Genomic DNA, 18,621 nt, shown 5'->3' with positions numbered 1-18,621 from the left:
TATCTTCTGACACTCTATGCCTTGGGGGAAAAAAGTAAAATAATTTTAGAGTTGTAGTTTGTGTTGGGTATTAAAGCATTTGCCAGATCTGACTTATAATGACAATGTCCTATCGAATTTCAGCACCTCTTGATAGTCACTCAAAACAGAAGCTGTTTCTGAATCTACATGCAGTTTGGGTAACCACTCAGGGTGCACTTGAACCATTGAAGTGTTCCTGGCTATTGGCGCTTGGGATGACTGCATTAATGTGGTATGGAGACTAATTCATTTCAAACATTTCTCACTGTCACGACTGGAAAGAATTTCATGCTTTAATCACATGCTTTAGTTCATACAAATTAATGTTTTCTCTTCATAGTTCAAAAGAAAATTGCATAGATTTGATGTTCTCCCAAATTGACTTTAAACTGCTGATAGAGATGGCATTTGGAGAGAAGGAAATAGCCAGTATCCTCCTACAGCATCGTTCCTTTCTTAAACATTGTCATGTATAGCCCTCAAGGCATTTCACAAAGTCCGCTAATTGCAGTCCGCGATCAACAATATGTTGGAAGATGGAGTGTTTGTAGGGCTCTCCATCTCATCTTAGGGGCCAGAGGGTCCAACGGCAGAAGAGGGACAGCAAGGTGGATTCAGAGTAGCCTGGGTTCAGGGTCAACTTATAATTTTACTAGACTTGCAAACTTGAGAAATTTATGTACCCTCTCTAAGCCTCAGATTCTTTGCACGGCAATGATGATAGAGACAAGAGACAACACAGCCTTTTTGTTTGTTTAATGTGGAAATAGCAAGACACTGTAGAGTGTGGTCGTTAAGAAATGATAATTATTTTATGTCAAAGGGGTGCTAGCTAAAGCTACAATGGCAATCATACTGCAGTATATGAATGTATCAAATCAACATGTCATGCACCTTGAAATTACACAGTGTTATATGTCGAATATATTTCAATTAAAAAAATTTTTTTAACAAGAATGTGAGTTCTGGAGGCAGACTACCCTGGGTTTGAATCCTGGCTCCCTTCACCAGTGTGGGAAAATTACTTAACCTCTCTAGGCTTCACTTTATTCCTTTTAAAATTTATTTTAATGATAGTACTTTTTTCTTAGTGTGTTATTATAAGAAATAGATGAGATTATTCAGGTAGACTATTTAGAATGCCACGTGGAACAGAGTAAATCCTCAATAAATTTGATGTTTTAGTTATAATTGCCATATTCTCTATATGGCAAAGTTGAGAGTTCACTTTGAGAAGGAAGGCAAGGGCTAGATCCTTAAAGAATTATTTTCTTGTTATATGTAGAAATAGCCTGAAAATTGGCATTTCAGCAAGATCATACTAGCTGTTTAGAGAAGGGGTTGTGTGGAGGAGGGCTTATCTCACTGGCACAGTTCAACGTCCTCAACTAAGAAAGAACAAGTGGAAATGTAAATAAGAAAAACATGGATGGATTTCATGTTATTTTTCGGGTAGGACTGACAGCACTTGGTGACTAAATATATAGGCGGTGAAAGAAGTTGAAAATCTTTTTGTGCCTTGAGCAATAAAGTCATATCATGATGGTCATTTATATCATCAAGATAGATGATGGTCCCATTAATAAAGATGAGAGGGCTTCCCTGGTGGCGGCGCAGTGGTTAAGAATCTGCCTGCCAATGCAGGGCACACGGGTTCGAGCCCTGGTCTGGGAAGATCCCACATGCTGCGGAGCAACTAAGCCCGTGAGCCACAGCTACTGAGCCTGCGCGTCTGGAGCCTGTGCTCCGCAACAGGAGAGGCCGCGACAGTGAGAGGCCCGCGCACCGCGATGAAGGGTGGCCCCCACTCGCCGCAACTGGAGAAAGCCCCCGCACAGAAACGAAGACCCAACACAGCCATAAATAAATAAATAAATAAATAAATAAATTTATAAAAAATAAAGATGAGAAAAGCAGGAGAAGAATAAGGTTTGGAAGGGTAAAGATGATGAAAGTAGTTTTAGAAAATCTAGTATCTATTCTCCAAACCAATATTACATGATAGTGGAAGAAGTAGTAAAAGTTGTTTGGGGAACAGTTACACAGATTTCTCTGGGAATTAGTGAAGATGTTTGGAGAATCAGAGAGAGCCTGATTTCCTGCCAACCACAAAATGATTGCTCCTTTGAATAACTTAAGGTGTACTTGGAAACTCAGGCAGGGAAGAAAATACAAGTCTTAATTTCTGCTTCATTATGAATTAATTAAATAACATTCTCTAAAGTACATGGACTACTTGAGTTGAGTAATTATTGAAATAAGTGATTAATTTGGAGAATAAAGTCTGTTTAAAGGGCAAAATACTGGGTAGAATATTACACTAAAAAACAAGAGGGTACAAGGTATAAGGAAGAAGGGAGGAAGGATAGAGAAATGCAAGTGGCAACAAGACATTTTGCCTCTTTTGCACAGTTACTTAGGGTTGACTGTTAATTCTTCTAAAGGAAGTGATATAGGTCTTTCATTCATTCTATACACACATATTAGGTAACCACTATGTTCTGAGCTTTGTTAGGAGTTTAAGATATAGGGATGAACGAGAGAGTTAAAGGATCTGCCTCAAAGAGTCGACATGCTACTTTGAGGAGAAAGATTAAATGAACAAGTTATAAAATGATTATAATATGTTCAGACTGTAATTGGTAAAATAAAGGAAATTAACAATGAGACATGATAGAAAGCAGTGGAGGGTTCTTACCTTGGGTACTCAAGGAAAACCTCATCTAAGGAGATATGAAATGGTTTTCTTGTATCTCACAGTGATTGTTAGAAGAGACATAGATTTTATGGACAGAGATTTTAAACAAAGGAAACTTTTTTGGCAGAATGAAAGTTACTAATACATGCTTTAAAAATAAATAAAATGAGAGATATTAGGATATACTTATGTATTTTGGAGAATAATCAAGCATAAAGGAAGAAATTGATGATGCAGGACAAAAAGAGCTAGTTTCAAAAGTGGAATCTTGAGTGGTGAAATGGGATGGGACCCTGAGCACAAAGAGAGCAATAGCCTTTGGTAGGAAATGGACATTTCTTCCCTTTCAGAGAAGGGGAGCTGAGTATATTGGTACAGCTGCAGATAAGTTAATAGCTTTGTTGGTAGGCAAAAGAAGGACTTCCCTCCTAGGTCGAGTATTTTTTTTCCCCTGTTTCTTATTTTATTCCAAACCAAGTAGGGAGAGAAACATTTAAATTGTTCGCAAAGATGTCCTGCTGATTTCCAAACTTTTAAATACACTTAATTAAAGCTTTTCCCATGAGCAAAAAATTCATTTTAATGTAAATGTTGACATACTGAGTAGAGTTTATAGTTTGATTTCAACGTTTGAAGAAAAATGTCTCATATAAACTATTAGCTCTATAAGAAGGACTATGCCCAACACTGAGCAATTTCATGAATCATTGGTCTCTGCTATTGCACATAAGGACAATTCTTAGATTATATCTAAAGCACTGCTATGTAGCATTCTAGTCATGTTCGTCATGCCTACAGGGAAATATTACATATTTCTTTACAAATAAAATATCAGTATATAAAAAGAAAATATTGGAAAATCACTTTAAGAACACAAAATGTAAAATAAGCAAAAGTTTTCTGTACTGAGAAAACAGTTCTCCAAAATGTCAATCTCATCTTTACCTAAGTACAAAATTTTGATATAATGGAAAAGTAAACTCAAATTTCAGTGTAATTCTTCATTTGATTAACGTGGTAAATATTCTGAGAGGTCTGCATCTCATATGTCATTGGAATGAATTATGATTAGTCTAGAAATCATAATAATTCAGTATACTGATAAATTCTTAAGTTCTGTTTCTTAAATACTTAAATAGAGAATATAAATTTCTTTTGGTTCTCACTTTTCCTAGGACTCAGGTAACTTGAAATCTACATCTTCAGCTCCCTCTGCCATCACTTTTCTCTACTATTTGTTAACTCTATTGTATATAACATTTTGCATACCAAATTTTAAACAAATTATCACTATATAAAAATTGTGGAAATTCAATTCAAATTTTCCAACTTCCATTCTCTAGTTCAGTTGTCAGCCTGATAATGTAGGCTTCTCCATTCATTTATCATTAATTAACTCAGTCATTCAACAAATATTCTTTGGAACCTAATATGATAGTGTAGACATACAGAAGAAAATAAGACAGCAGATGTCCCTGGCCTAATGAACCTATTGTTTATTGAAGAAAATAGATATTTAACTAATAATTTCAAGTGTGATAAGTGCTAATAAATAGGGAAACACAGGCCTTGTGGAAGTACAAGCCTAGTCTGTGTTTCATAAAACAAAGATGGAAACAATCAGATGATAGAAACATAAGCATCATCCAACCAATCCTTGACCTTGATTTTCAAACGTTATTTTTTACATTTTTGGCTGAGAAATACACTTGTATAATTTTGAAGAATGATGTTTCCTGATGCTTGGCCTGAGTACATTAATAACTTAAGTTCACAGAGCAGAAATCATCCTGATTTATTCATAATTACAGCATATTTAGTTCAGTCTGATAATGAAACTTTATCTACAGTTGTCTAAACATCTTGAATTTAGAAATAGCTGTAGGTCTCCAAACAAATCATTTGTAATTTTTATGTGGTAAATGTAATGACAATTTGAGAACTAGCCTCTGAATGAATAATGTCAGAAGATGTATCAGTGTTTCTAATTTGTACTGTACTTTTTCATTTGCAAGATAAACATTTTCAATGGTAATGATGGAATCAGTGCAGACAACGCTTTTATTTAAAAAGAGGAATGAAAAGTATGCTTTTTAAACAAGTGGATTGGCAAATGGAATCAAACATTTTAAAAGATCTAGCTGTTGCCTGACTGATTTAAAGGTATAGATGTCTAGAATTTGGAAGACTCATTTTTAAACTTTTAAAAAAATATGAAATTACTGGAAGACAAAGCCTGATAACCTCCCTTTAATCAGTATCAAAATACATAAACCTTTCACACTGTTCCATGTCACAGGAGAATTCTTTGTGTGACCCCTGCTTAATGAGTAGAATTGTATGAAACTGTTTTACATTTTAATGAACCAATGTGGATGGCTGGATCTCTGTATAATACATGATATAGAAATCATTTTGAAAAGTATTCAAATAACTTAGTTTACCAATTGCAGTACTGCTGCTTTTTCTGGTTTATCTCCTAAAGGTAAATAGTTCAGGTCTAGCAAAAATATAAGAAATTGGAACAGATTATTAGTGGATTTCAAGTACTAAATAGCTCAATTCTTTTCCCCATCTTAAGTCACTCTTTACCTGTATAGCAAGTTCTATATATGAGATGATTTAAAAATTTCAGTTAACTAAAATTTGTATGTGTGCATATATCTATATATATATAGATATTTATAGATATATACAACATTGCTAGAATCAAATAATGTTAATGCTCTCAGTGGCAGAGAGAAAATGTAACTAGAAATTGCTAGTTAGAAAACGAAACCAAGAGAGGACACTACCATGCCAATGTGAAGTGGGAAAGAAGTATACGTTGGGACTAGAATCTAGGATTTATTACTTATTTATCTACTTATTTATTCCACAACCATTTATTTATTGAGAGTCTATTATGTGCTAAGCACCTTTCACGAAATCTAAAGAAATATAGATGAATGTGTATCACAGTTCCCAGCCCTTTGCCCTATGTGCTAGTGCTTCTAGGCATCCGTATTTCAACCCTTAAGCTTCTTTCTGAAAGCATTATAAACACACTAGAGAATAAGCAGAAAAAAATAGAAGATCTGGAAGATTAATTTGGAAAATCTATAAGAAATAGAACAAAAAGACAGATAAGTGGAAAAAAAGAGAGAAAATTGGAAAGCCCATTCAACAGATGCAATATCTGAATAATATGAGTTCCAGAAGGACATATCAGAGAAAACTTTTAGAAGGAGGAATTTTGGAAGTGGATTTCCTAACACAAAGAACATAAATGTCTTAATGGAAAGGATCTCCCAAATACCCAAGACAACAGATTAAATTAAGCATATCATTGTGAAGTTAGGAACAACCCTTAGGAACAAATATACGGTTCCATTTACTCACAAGAAGAGAGAAATTTTAAAAAAGACACATACATATATCATTAAGAGTCGTAATTGCTTCAGAATACTCAACAGCAATGCTGAAAGGTAGATTGATGGATTCATATATTCAATATTCTGAAGGAAAATGATATCTAACCTAGAGTTCTATACTTGCTTCTATTATTTAAGCAAAGGTTAGAATAAAGACTTGGATATGTGCACAATCTCAAAAAATATGCTTACTACATACTGTTTCTCACAAAACAACTGTACTGTATGTTCAACAAATATGAGATAGCAAACTAAAAATGAGGAAAATATGGGACACAGAAAACAAGAGATTCAATTAAGGAGAGAGGTAAAGCGAATCCCCAAGATGATATTAAAAGGCAGAGAGCAGCATGACTGCTGTACCCAAAGCATAGAAAAACCCAGACAGGATTTCAGCATGTTCATGAATGTGTAGATCCATATCGTTCAGAACCCCAGAGCCACACCATCCTTTTCCCTGAATGAGCAGATCAGCACAGTCAAAACCAATGAATCTCACTTTTACTGATGAGATGCAAAGATGATATTTGGATAAGAGAGAATGAGGAGATAATAAAGATCATACTGAAGCTAGCTTCTCTCTTTTTAACTCTCCTCTTAGCCAGAGACTTCAGAGACTTCCTGCATACTACAATTCAGAAAAAAAAAAAAAGCACACAAATTTACCCTAATAAGAGGAATTATCCTCTATATAGCACATGTTAATATATGCCTAAACTGCCCCTGAAAAATATAAAAGAAACTGGTAAAAATGATTACCTCTAGGAGGGGGAAATGGGTGGCTTCAGGAAAACTGTATAAAAGAATTACTTTTCATCCACTACTGTTACTTTTGAATTTTGCACCAAGAGCATGAATTATCTAGACATATGGTGAAATTAAAATGATGGCAATAAAATACATTCTCTCTCCAGAACCTTCAGTCTTGTTAAATGTCTCTTTGAGATGTTTAGAAGCTCACCAGTTCCACATATTCCACATAAATAGGGTGATGCTAGGCCCTGCCTAGTCCAGCATGCCAGAGCCTAAACTTCCCTGGGAGTCAGAATCAGCATCTGTGCCTTACTTCTTTGTTACCAGGAAATGAGTTCAGAAGAGGAGGCCTAAACATACCTAAATACAATAAGGGATGAAAGAAAAAATATCACTTAATCAATTTAACTGGGAAAAATGGGGGTGTGGGTAGAGAAAATAATGTGTGCACTGAAACCATTTAAAAGGCTAGAATAGTAATTATTTAGATGATTATCCAAAGCATGCATAATGTTTTATAGATTAGATAACTTATGTAGAAATAAGGCTGAAATTCTCAGAAGTATGTGTTTTCTTAGGAGTTTTTCAGAAGATGAGCAAACCAAAATTCACTATAAATTTTCTAAACAACATGTATATTGCTACTACATGAAGGAAATAAATATTTCTAAATAGTGTTTTTTTTAAAAAAAATAGAAGGCTAGAATAGCTTTCTGAACATACAATTTGTAAAATATTCATGAATTTTTCAGGGGGTGGGACAGATTTATTTTTCACAGGAAGCACAAAGCTCTGCTAATGGACTTTCATCTTCAAAAGTTCTGTGTTTTGGGTCAGGAATTAATGCAAAACTTACCATCCTTTCATTTAACTTATGCTAAGTTAAAAGCTAACTAATAAATACTGGAAAAAATGTGACAACTGATAATTAACCTTAACCTTATGTATCAGGAAAAAATATCATGACTTGAGGTTCATCTATTTTATCTTGCTACATAGTAGCACTGAATTTGCAGTGCCATTATTAGCATTGACCAAATATGCTCTTGAAATGGTCTCTAAACAAATAAACCTGTGTCTATAACTTCATAATCTTTAACACTTTAAAATTTGTACCATATAAGAGTAGATACTAAATGCTCACTTTGGCAACATATTTACTAGAGTTGGAATGATGCAGAGATTACCATGGCCATTGCAGAAGGATGACATGAAAATTTCAATACTTTTATTAAAAACTTAAGAGAATTTTTTCCTGTCAGACTTGTGCTACAAGAACTACTAAAGTGAGCCTTTCAGACAAAAATAAAAGCATAAGTCAGTAACTTAAATCCATATGAAGAGATAAAGAACATCAAGAAAGGTAACTGCAGAGGTAAATATAAAAAATAATATAAATGTATTTTATTCTAACTTTTTTTTCTATCTGATTTAAAAGGCACCTACATAAAGTAATCATTATAACTGTTTATAGGCATATAATGTATAAAGATGTAATTTTATATCAGTAACAGCACAAAGGAGGGCAATGTAAAGGAGGAGAAAAGTTTTTTATACTATTGAAATTAAGTTGGTATTAATCAAAACTAGATGCTTATACTTAAGATGTTATTTGTAATCCTTAGAGCAAGCATTAAGAATATAATTCAAAAATATAGTAAAAGATAAGGGGATTGAAATTGTACACTAAAAAATATCTCTTTAACAACAACAACAACAAATGAGTCAGTAATAGAGGAAGAGGAATTAGGAAAAAAAATGTGACTCTTGAAAAATAAATCACAAATGTTGGACATAAATCCTATATGAATTACACTTAATATAAAAATTACAAAATTAAATATTAATTATATTTAATATAAAAAGGTTAAACATTCCATCTAAAGACAGAAATTTCAGACTGGATAAAAAATTGAAAAACGTGATCCAAACATACGCTGCCTACAAGTGACCCACTTTAGAGTCAAGAAAATATATAGGTGAAGTGTAAAAGGATTGGAATAGATATACCATAACAGTAACAACAAAACAAAACAAAACAACAACAAAACAAAACAAAACAACAACAACAAAACTGGAGTGGCTAAGAAAATATCAGAAAAAAATATATTTTAAGATGAAAATTTTTAGTAGAGACAAAGACATTTTAAAGTGATAAAATGATTATTCCATCTAGAATGTATAATAATTATAAACTTATATGCACCTAACAGAACTTCAAAATATAATGAAGCAAAATCGACACAGTGGAAAAGAGAAACAGACAGTTCTACAATAATAGTTGGATACTTTAATACCCTTCTTTCAATAGCAGAACAGACAGAAAATCAACAAGAAAATAAAAAACTTGAACAACATTATCAATCAACTAGACCTAACAGCCATCTATAAAACATTCCACCCAACAGCATCAGAATATACATTCTTTCCAAATGCACATGGATATACTATATGCTAGGCCATAAAACAAATTTCAGTACATTTAAAAGGATATAAACAATACAAAGAGTGCTCTCAGATGACAACAGAATGCAATAAGAAATCGTTAACAGAAAGAAATCTGTTGAAAATCACAAATGGAAATTCAACAATATATTCCTAAATAATTCATGGGTCATGTAAGAAGTCATAAGGGGAATTAGAAATAATTTGAGATGAATTAAAATGAAAGTATAATATGTTAATACTTGATTGGTCCCACATACTCTTTTGAAAAGCAGAGGGGTTAGACAAAGAGATCTAAATTAATTTAAAAATCATTTATTATTCTGGGAATAAAAAGAACTGGGCTTAGTCTCAGTTGTGCCTTTATCTTTGTGTCTGTTGATCATCTTGGAATAGTCATTACATAGTCAAAATACAGTTGCCATCTCAGGAATCAAATACTGTCATCTCTAGGGCTACCATAACAAGATACCACAAACTTGTTAGCTTAAAAGAACAGAAATTTATTTTATCACAGCTTTAGAGGCCAGAAGGTCAAACTCAAAGTGTTGAGAGGGCCATGTTCTTTCTGACGCCTCAAGGGGAGCATCCTTCTTTGTCTTAACCAGCTACTGGTGGTGGCCATCAATCACTGGTGTTGGCATTTTTTGATTTGCAGCTGCATCACTCTGGTCTCTTCCACTATTGTCACATGGAATTGTCTCTGTCGCTGGAAACAATTTAAATAGAAATTTCTATTTTTAAAAAACAAACTGTTGATTACTATGCTCTATTTAGATAGTTCCTCTAACCCACACCCACCTCCATTTCCCCATATGTATTTGAGAAGGAAAGAGGAACTCCTGTGAGCTATCATATTGGAAAAAATCAATAATACAATGTTTTACTAGAGATGCGTCTTATCTAAAATATTTGAATTAAATATAAAATCTGGGGAAATTATCACCCAGTTTCCCTCTTCTAGAGGCATGTTCTAAATGATAGGCAGCAGAATATTTTATACCCATGAGGTTTGCTGACATTATTGATTTGATCCAGAATCTGTATTTTCTCTCTAAAGAAAACAGTATTCTCTCTTTACTTTCTTTTATATATAATGTTGATGTCTTAAGATTATTGTCAGAGAGGATGCTTGTAGTTCAAATGATTTGGTTGTATTTCACCAGTATTATTACAAGATAGTCAAACAATGGCTGGGCTCCAGTATAGACCTCGGTCCCTTTGTTCCACTGGGATACTGATCTGAAAGCCACTGTTTCCTTATATTCCAAAGACCAAATAAATAAAACAAATAAATAAACAGAAAAAACAAGTAAATGCAACTATTTTAAAAACCAACTCTCTTTTCTTCCTCATCCATGTTAATTCTCTTCTACCTAAAATTACTTCCTGGAAGTGATTTTTATGTTTCTTAGAGCCTCTTTATGTATATATCCACACTAATGCATATAAAACTGTTCCTTGTAGAACTTATACTTTTTCCATTTGAATTATTTTCACGTGTCATATAGAGTTTATCCATTGTCCTAGATATGCATTTTTCCTGTGCATTTGAGCATCATAGGAAGATAAATTCTACTCTTGAAAATGTTAACTGGTCACTGAGACACAGAAAGCTATTATTCTTACCATTTTTCAATAATGAGTAGATTCTGTAGGGGGTGGAATTTTAAGATGTAAGTATACTGTTTTTCCACACTCAAATTACGTTCCCCTTATCATGGAAATTGACCAGTGAAGTGTGCTGCTGACTTTTCAGAATCCATGTACATATAATCCATTAAGTTATTATATATAACATTGGTCAGAAAAGCATACTGTGAAATGTTGCTTTTATTTAAACTCCCACTATTTTCACTACATGGCTTCAAGATTTTACTTCTTTATTGCCCTCTGGTGGTGGGCTCTGTGAACTGCATATTTACAGTTCTGGAGTACATATCTTCCCGGAGGTATTCAACTCCTCAGGTACAAGCTAAAGAGTAGATGATAAGAAGCATTCAGATTTATTAAAACTAATTAAGAATAGTAGCCTGACTGTTGTTTCTAAAAATATAAAATATTTTTTCTTCTGTTGTCAAACAACCATATTTCATGAAAAGAAATATAAATCCTTTTTTGCTTGCAATAAAAGAATAATTGAAGATATTCTTCATTTGGACCAAATACCTTCTCTGAAAATATAAGTTAAAATAGGAGTTGAACTTTCCAAAATATTCTTTAGGAAATAAAACTCCACATATAATTTCAAATTATAATTTAATTTTACCTTAAATTTAAATATCTATATTGACATAAGTGCTGTACTCTGTAATTTCGGATGATTCCCTCCTTTATATCTTCTTCCTCTCTTCAACAAATAAAATACATGTGAATGCCTAACATGAGGTAGGGTATTCTCTGTGGAATAATGATGTTGGTAAACTTGATTTTGACTTAGCAGAGGGATTGAGCCTATGTGTTGGTGAATTCTCCCCAGATGGTGCGTGGGGAGAGGGTCAGGCATGTCTCTGTGCTCCTGAAGTTTTCTCTGTGAAACTGTCAACCTCCAATATCAGAAATAGCTTCCTTTGTCAGAAAGGATTTTCAGACATTAAAAGTTTTCTATTAAAGTGCAAGTATTTTTAAAATCTATAAAATATAGGGCATTATAAATTTTCTTTAGTTACTACAAGCTGAATTTTAACTGAGAAGACTGGGGACTCCATGTATGTGTACATGAATGCATGCGTGCATGTTTGTGTGCTACACACGTGTCTCTGTGTGTATGTATGTGTGTGTGTGTGTGTGTGTGTGTGTGTGTGTGTGTGTAGGCCTACTGAGGATACAGAACAGATTCTGGACAGGAAAGAGCAGTGGTATATCAGAAGGGAAAAGAATATAAAGGACCAGCTTCACCTACTTAATTTGTCCCCTGACCTGGTGTCGTCTTATTTTCCACCATCCTTTGCTGATCTGTATACTAAATACCCAGGGTTCCTAGGTACCCCTAGGTACCTCTGTAAGTTTTACAAGCCTATCAATATCCCATGTACAGTGGATGGAACCTGGACTTTTTGCCCATACAGTTTTCCTTTCCCTCAGAGTTTTCGTCTGAGCTATGTCGTGGGGTAGGTACTGTTGTGAAAATTTGTGCTCACTTGTTAAATAGAAACTACTCATTTAACTGTTTAAACAAATAAATAGTATCTTGAGTCAATTGCAGGGCACCTCCAGTCTCCACAAAGCAGAGTTACTTTGGGACAGGAAGGTCTTTTAGTTTCCCCTTAAATCAAAATACAAAGTTATTGAGCAATTCTAGGACCAACCCTATAGTTGCAAACTTTGGGAAGAGATCACAGGATTCTGTAATCGCCTGCTTATCCCCTTACTGGGACACCAAATAGCTCAATAGCTCTTATACTGAACTCAAAAGGAAGAATAATACTGGAACAAAGTCTGCATTTAAAGTCTGTGTCTTATTTTTATTTTCTCTTGGCACATAGTAGGTAACTGTTAAATGTTCTCTTGATAAATATTAAAAACACACAAGATACTTCATATACTAGGGGTCATAAAATTTCAACTTTTCTTTTGGTGTAGGGGTCGATGATGACAAGTTTGGAAACTTCTGATCCATGTTAATGTTCCTGCTTTGAGAACTGCAGGGCGCAGCTTTTAGATGGAAAAAGTTGCCAAGAGGACCAGAAGTAGAATAAAGGCATTTATGTAATTCTTCCTTATAATTTCATTTATTGGTTTTCAGCATCTAACTCTGAAAAGTTGCCTGAGGCTGCCTAGGGTCTGCAATAAGGATCACAGCTGTGCTGTCCTACCCCCTCCCCACACGTGGGAACAGAGCCTACCCAGCAGTGCTAATAGAGGCCCATGGCTTTCCGCCCACCTCGGTACTGCTCAAGGCAGCAGCTTTTTTCTACCAGCCTCACCCTTCTCCATTTGAATCTTTTTCTTCCTTCCAGTTTTATTGAGATATAATTGACATATAACACTGTATAAGTTTAAGGTGTACAACATCATAATTTGATACATGTATACATTGCAAAATGATTACCACAATAAGGTTAGTTAACGCATCCATGACCTTACACAATTACCTTTTGTGTGTGTGTGTGTGAAGAGAACATGTAAGATCTACTCAGAAACTTTTGAGTATGCAATAGAGTGTTGTTAACTACAGTCACCATGCTGTACATCAGACTTCCAGGATTTATTCATCTTATAACTGGAAGGTTATACCCTTTAACCAACAACTCCCCATTTCCTCCACTCCCCAGCCCTTGACGGCCACCATTCTACTCCGTTTCTGTGAGTGCAGCTTTTTTAGATTACACGTAAAAGTGAGATTATGCAGTGTTTGCCTTTTTCTCTCTGACTTATTTCACTTAGCATAATGCCCTCAAGGTTCATCCAAGTTGTTGCAAATGGCAAGATTCCTTTACTTTTTAAGGCTGAATAACATTCCATTCTACCTGTGTGCCATATTTTCTTTATCCATTTGTCTGTCAATGGACACTATAGAAACAGAAACTCAGTCAATTCCTACAAGTGTCCAAGGTAACGATAGACAAAATATGGATGTTGGTGGGTGTAGGTCCAGGCAGTAGATTAGACTACATCCCACAGGCAGGAAGGCCACTATTTTAGGAGGAGCCGCTTTGAATATGAATGAAATAATAATTGATTTATATATCACTAGTTCAGAGCTAACTCATCTGTTTTAGACACCTCACCATAGATATGAAATGAGAATGAGTGGAAAAGGAGGCTTCTGAAGGCAAACAGTCATAAAACCCATTATTATTCTGTAAAATGGAGAATATACAGTCTTACCTTTAGAACCTCAAATCAAACAAAGACATGTAGCAGCCTCAGTAGGATATAATTGCAACAGAAAAAATACAAGCAGAAGGCAGAGGAAAAAGAAATGCCATTTAGTATGGGAATAAATAGCTCTGTATGTCTCAGAAGCCTCCTATAAACATGTCTGGGTGTCAATATAGTGTAATAATTAATATCCATAAACCCTGAGTCTTAAGAAAAAAGAACTGTATCTTTTGCTTTCTTTTAGAAAGCGACAGAGAGGTAACTATATTTGCTTTAATAAATACAGAGATTTAGTACACTTAAATATTTGATCAAATAATTTAAAAAATGTTTCTTACAGTATACATCATTTTCTGATGAAACAGAGGTAAAATAAGGTTCTAGGGCGTGAGGTACTATACAAATTTTCTTTTCCGTCCTTTTTTAGCTGAATATAATTTTCCAGGCCTAAAGAAGTAGTAAAATCATGCATCTAAGATTGAATAAAAGGTTTCATAGACATATTTTACATATATGCCATTAGATTTCCACAGTTATTTCAGGCTGCTGACAGGCTGCTTGCTTGAGCTGAGACCCCTCTAAACAAAGCCCATGAAGAAACGAACAACTGTGAAAGCCAACTTATTTATTCTGTGAGTAACTTGGCTGCAGAACAGACCAATTACCCTTTTAACCACACTGTTTGAACTCATTGTACTTCTCTGGGAATCACTATTCTGAAAGTAGAGAAGGGGGCTAGGGAGGTTAAAAGAGACAGAAGATCTAAATGTGGTCTCTTTGCAGAATCTCAAAGGTCAGGCAACAGGTTTATTTCTAATGGTTTTAACAAGACAAGATGAGCTGTGGTTTAAAGGTCCACTTTGGAATCCAAATTCCACCTCAGGTGTAGCCTGAATGTTAGTGCACCTCGAGTGAATCACTGAAGGATCATTTCTCAGCACATAGCCAGTGTTTTTTCAATTTTCATATTATTTGATCCCAGTGAATAATATTGATGAGGGATTTTGAAACTATGAAATTCTGCCGAAGGACTTGATTTTGTAATGATACCAAACCTTGGAAAGTAAAAGAAGTAGAGATTGGTGAATCCTTGACAAATTATTAGAGTTATAATTGATTGTTTCATAAGGAAAGATAGGGAATGGATCATTTAGGAACCTGAATGAATACTTTGGATCTCATCTATTTCTGTTAAAACTACAGGTTAGTTGAGCTCAAAAATTGTAGGTATAAAAATTGTGTTTTTTGGTAATAAAATTTGTTTTAACCCTTCTCTCAATTATGCATTTAAATGTTGACCAATTCACAAGTAACTGTTTACAGTCAACGGATTGGCCAGTGGCTTTGGGATAATTCATGTTATAGTCTAAGATTTCCAGTGTTATCTTTATTTTCCCATTTATACTCTATTTCATACATTTTATTAGCAATAGTAGTAGAAATAGTAGTAGTAGTATCATTATTATTTAGTTAGAATAGAATTGTTTCTATAACTTATTACGGTCAAACATATACTAAGCAACACACATTTTGAAAACACTGGTGTTGGGGTAAATTCGACGTTGATGAAACTAGTCACTGCCCTTAAAGGAGCTTGTCTTCTAGTTGGAAAGATGTGACATATACAATAATCTGAGGCATTAAGTAAATACATGGGTCTGAGGGCAGAAGATCCTGAAGGAAGCAAGCTAAAGAACTCATTTTGAATCCTGGCATTAATATTGGCAGATCTCCTCACACCTTTTTAGCACTGGAGAATACACTACAATGGCCAAAATAAGATTTAATGTCATTTCAGCCTAGGAGATTATTTCTAGGCTTTGAGTATATGATAATTCAAATGCTACCTAAATAGTAAATTTACTTTAATGCTGACAATGTAGAAAAGATATTTTGCTGCAAAAGTATATACAGTAGTAACAAGTGGGTTTTGGAAGAAACTAATATTTTGTCTTATACTGATATTACACTATTGCCCTAGACCTAGCACCAGCCTTTACTCTTTGTTGTTTTCTTCTAAGACTAAAGAGCCTCTTTATTGTTTGTGCTGATTTTTTTTCACCAACAGATCTCAGAGCAATCTGAGTGCTCTGGCCAGTTGGGACAAAATTATCATTAGAATTCTTGGCTAGAGAAGAAAGCTCCTAACTTAAGAATGGCTTTTTGCCTTCTGCGAGCTCAGAAGAGCAAATTTCAAGCCATCTACATTTATAAAACATGTTTTAGTATGGAAAATTTCAAACATCTACAGAAGTAAAAAGAAAGAAGTAGAAACTTTCATCAATTGTTCTCATCAAATATCAATTGCAGGCCAATATATTTTCTCTATACCCTCTCTTACTACTACCACCATAATCTCCAGCAATTTTAAAGCAAATTCCAGATTTCTTTTTCTCAGTGAAAACGTCAGTATACATATTTCTAAAATGCAAGAACTGTCCTTTTTAAGCTCAACTATGTCATTATCACACATCCCCAAATAATAATAATTCCTTAATATCAACAAATAGCCAGTCAGTTCATGTTTCCTTGATTGTCCTATAAAAGTATTTTTATTTTAATAACCATTATTTATTTGATTGCTGATCCAAACACAATTTCTTTTAAAGTGTAGGTTTAAAAGAACTCAATTTGCTCATTTTTCTCGCAAGTATTTGTCATTGAATTCAAAGCATTCATCGAGTAGGGTTCCCAACTGTCTGGATTATGCTGATTGCATCCCCTTTATGCTTATATATTTATTATGCTACTTTGGCCCATGTATTTACTGTCAGTTGGTAGATAGATCTAGAGCACTGACATAATTCAGGTGTGATTTTTTAGCAAGTTTACTTCATAGATAATATTGATTAATTCCAAAAGGAACTATAAAGTGTCTGTCTTACTGTGATGTTGCAGCCATTAATGATCAATGTCTAGATCCATTAATTTATTAAGGGTACCAAATGGTGATATTCTACTAATTAGATTATTATTCATTTACTAGCTAGAATATTATTTCATCAACTATTTGGTTGCCCTGAGTTACAGTTTAATTAGGAAAGGAAGAATAAATGCTTCTTTTATTTTATTTACCAGTTTTACAAAAAAAGAAAAAAGAGAGAGAGAGAGGTTGACTCCAAAGTAGCTTCTGAAGATGACTAATGAGGTATTTTCTTTCTTTGTTGTTGTTTTCAGTGAGGTTGTTATAAATATCGATGCAGAGATTGTCCCCTCTTAGGTTCACGGATCCTATTCAAGTTGGCTCCTGAGTCCTTTCCACACAACCACAGTAGTATTTGAAGTCTTGCCAGCTCTCTTGTATGACAAGATGTAACAGGAACATCTTGTTCGTTTCTCATGCTGCATTTGAAATCAGCTATTTCTCCAAGGAGACATTATCCACTGTGTTTATTCAAACTTGTGTTCCTTCTAGTTTAACCTTCTTTCGAGACATGATTTTTTTTAAAACAAATTACTTACTGAATTCTTTCACCTTTTCAAATCTTCCTATTCTCCAATCACTTCATTTCTGAATTTTTCTACTTTCTTTCATGTTTTTCTTAAAACCAGTTTCTATTCCTTTTAAAATTTCTTTTACTTTTTTCAAAACATCAGGCAATAAATTTCATTTGTTCTGTGGACGTGTCTTTCTGTCACGCTTTCAGGATTTGCTGGAACTTTCTTTTCACCCTTCTTTTTTCTTTTATTTCTCACTGATTTTCTACAGGATGTGAATGGAATACTCTTCTGTCACTCATTTTTAAATGAAATAAGTTTCCACTTTAGGAGGGAAACATAGATCAGAATTTAATTTCTAGCTTCAAAACTCCAAGGCTCACTATCTTCTATTATTTTCATGACATAATTTAAAAAATGACCTTAAAATTTCTAAAATCTTCCTCCTCTGCCTTCCTATTCCCATTTAACCAGGCCTCCTCTTTCCTGTCCTTGTTGAGTATGGGGATTTGTTCTGGAATGGTGCTTTGGTTTGACAGGTGTCAAGGTTTCACAGACCACAGAACACTTGGCATCCTCAGAACATTTCAAAGTTCTTGCACTCAGCTGCAAAGTGGAGCCTGCAATGTTCACTCCCGGTTTCTACTGCTGTTCTCAGTGAGTTTTTCAATCTCAGTGCGTTCTTTAACCATAGTAACCTCTGGCTCTCCTGAAAGAGAGAGACAGTCCTTCCCTCGTGTCTTCCTCCCGCACACCTTGGGATACACATATGTAGGTCTTTTTCCTGTTGTTGATTTGTTCCTACCTGGCTGTATGTTGCAGTTCATGTGGACATCTTGTTGTAGATGTTGTCTGTGGGTTTTTGGTCTTGCTATCCTAGATGCTTTTCTTTTGCTTTTCTTTCTTTTTTTGGGGGGGGTGGGTGGTTGTGTATTTAGGGGAGGGGTGGCATATTCAGAGATAAAAATCTTCTCTGTAGCCACCATCATTTCCCCAGAATCCTCTGCCATTAATATTTAAAACAAAATC

General features: G+C 34.4%; 1 non-coding gene and 1 pseudogene across 1 annotated transcript; both read left to right on the top strand.

The window, feature by feature from the left end:
• The window catches only part of LOC133077012 (3-hydroxyisobutyrate dehydrogenase, mitochondrial-like), a 43,415-nt pseudogene that overhangs the window by 22,179 nt on the left and 2,615 nt on the right, over positions 1–18,621 (top strand).
• LOC133077496 (U6 spliceosomal RNA) lies at positions 8,022–8,126 on the top strand. The gene has a single exon (XR_009697765.1). It is a non-coding gene; the product is annotated as a U6 spliceosomal RNA (small nuclear RNA).

This window comes from Eubalaena glacialis, chromosome 17, assembly GCF_028564815.1.
Source record: "Eubalaena glacialis isolate mEubGla1 chromosome 17, mEubGla1.1.hap2.+ XY, whole genome shotgun sequence".
Classification (NCBI taxonomy): domain Eukaryota; kingdom Metazoa; phylum Chordata; class Mammalia; order Artiodactyla; family Balaenidae; genus Eubalaena; species Eubalaena glacialis.
The sequence above is the reverse complement of the archived record's forward strand: the minus strand, read 5'-3'. Positions and strand labels throughout refer to the sequence as shown.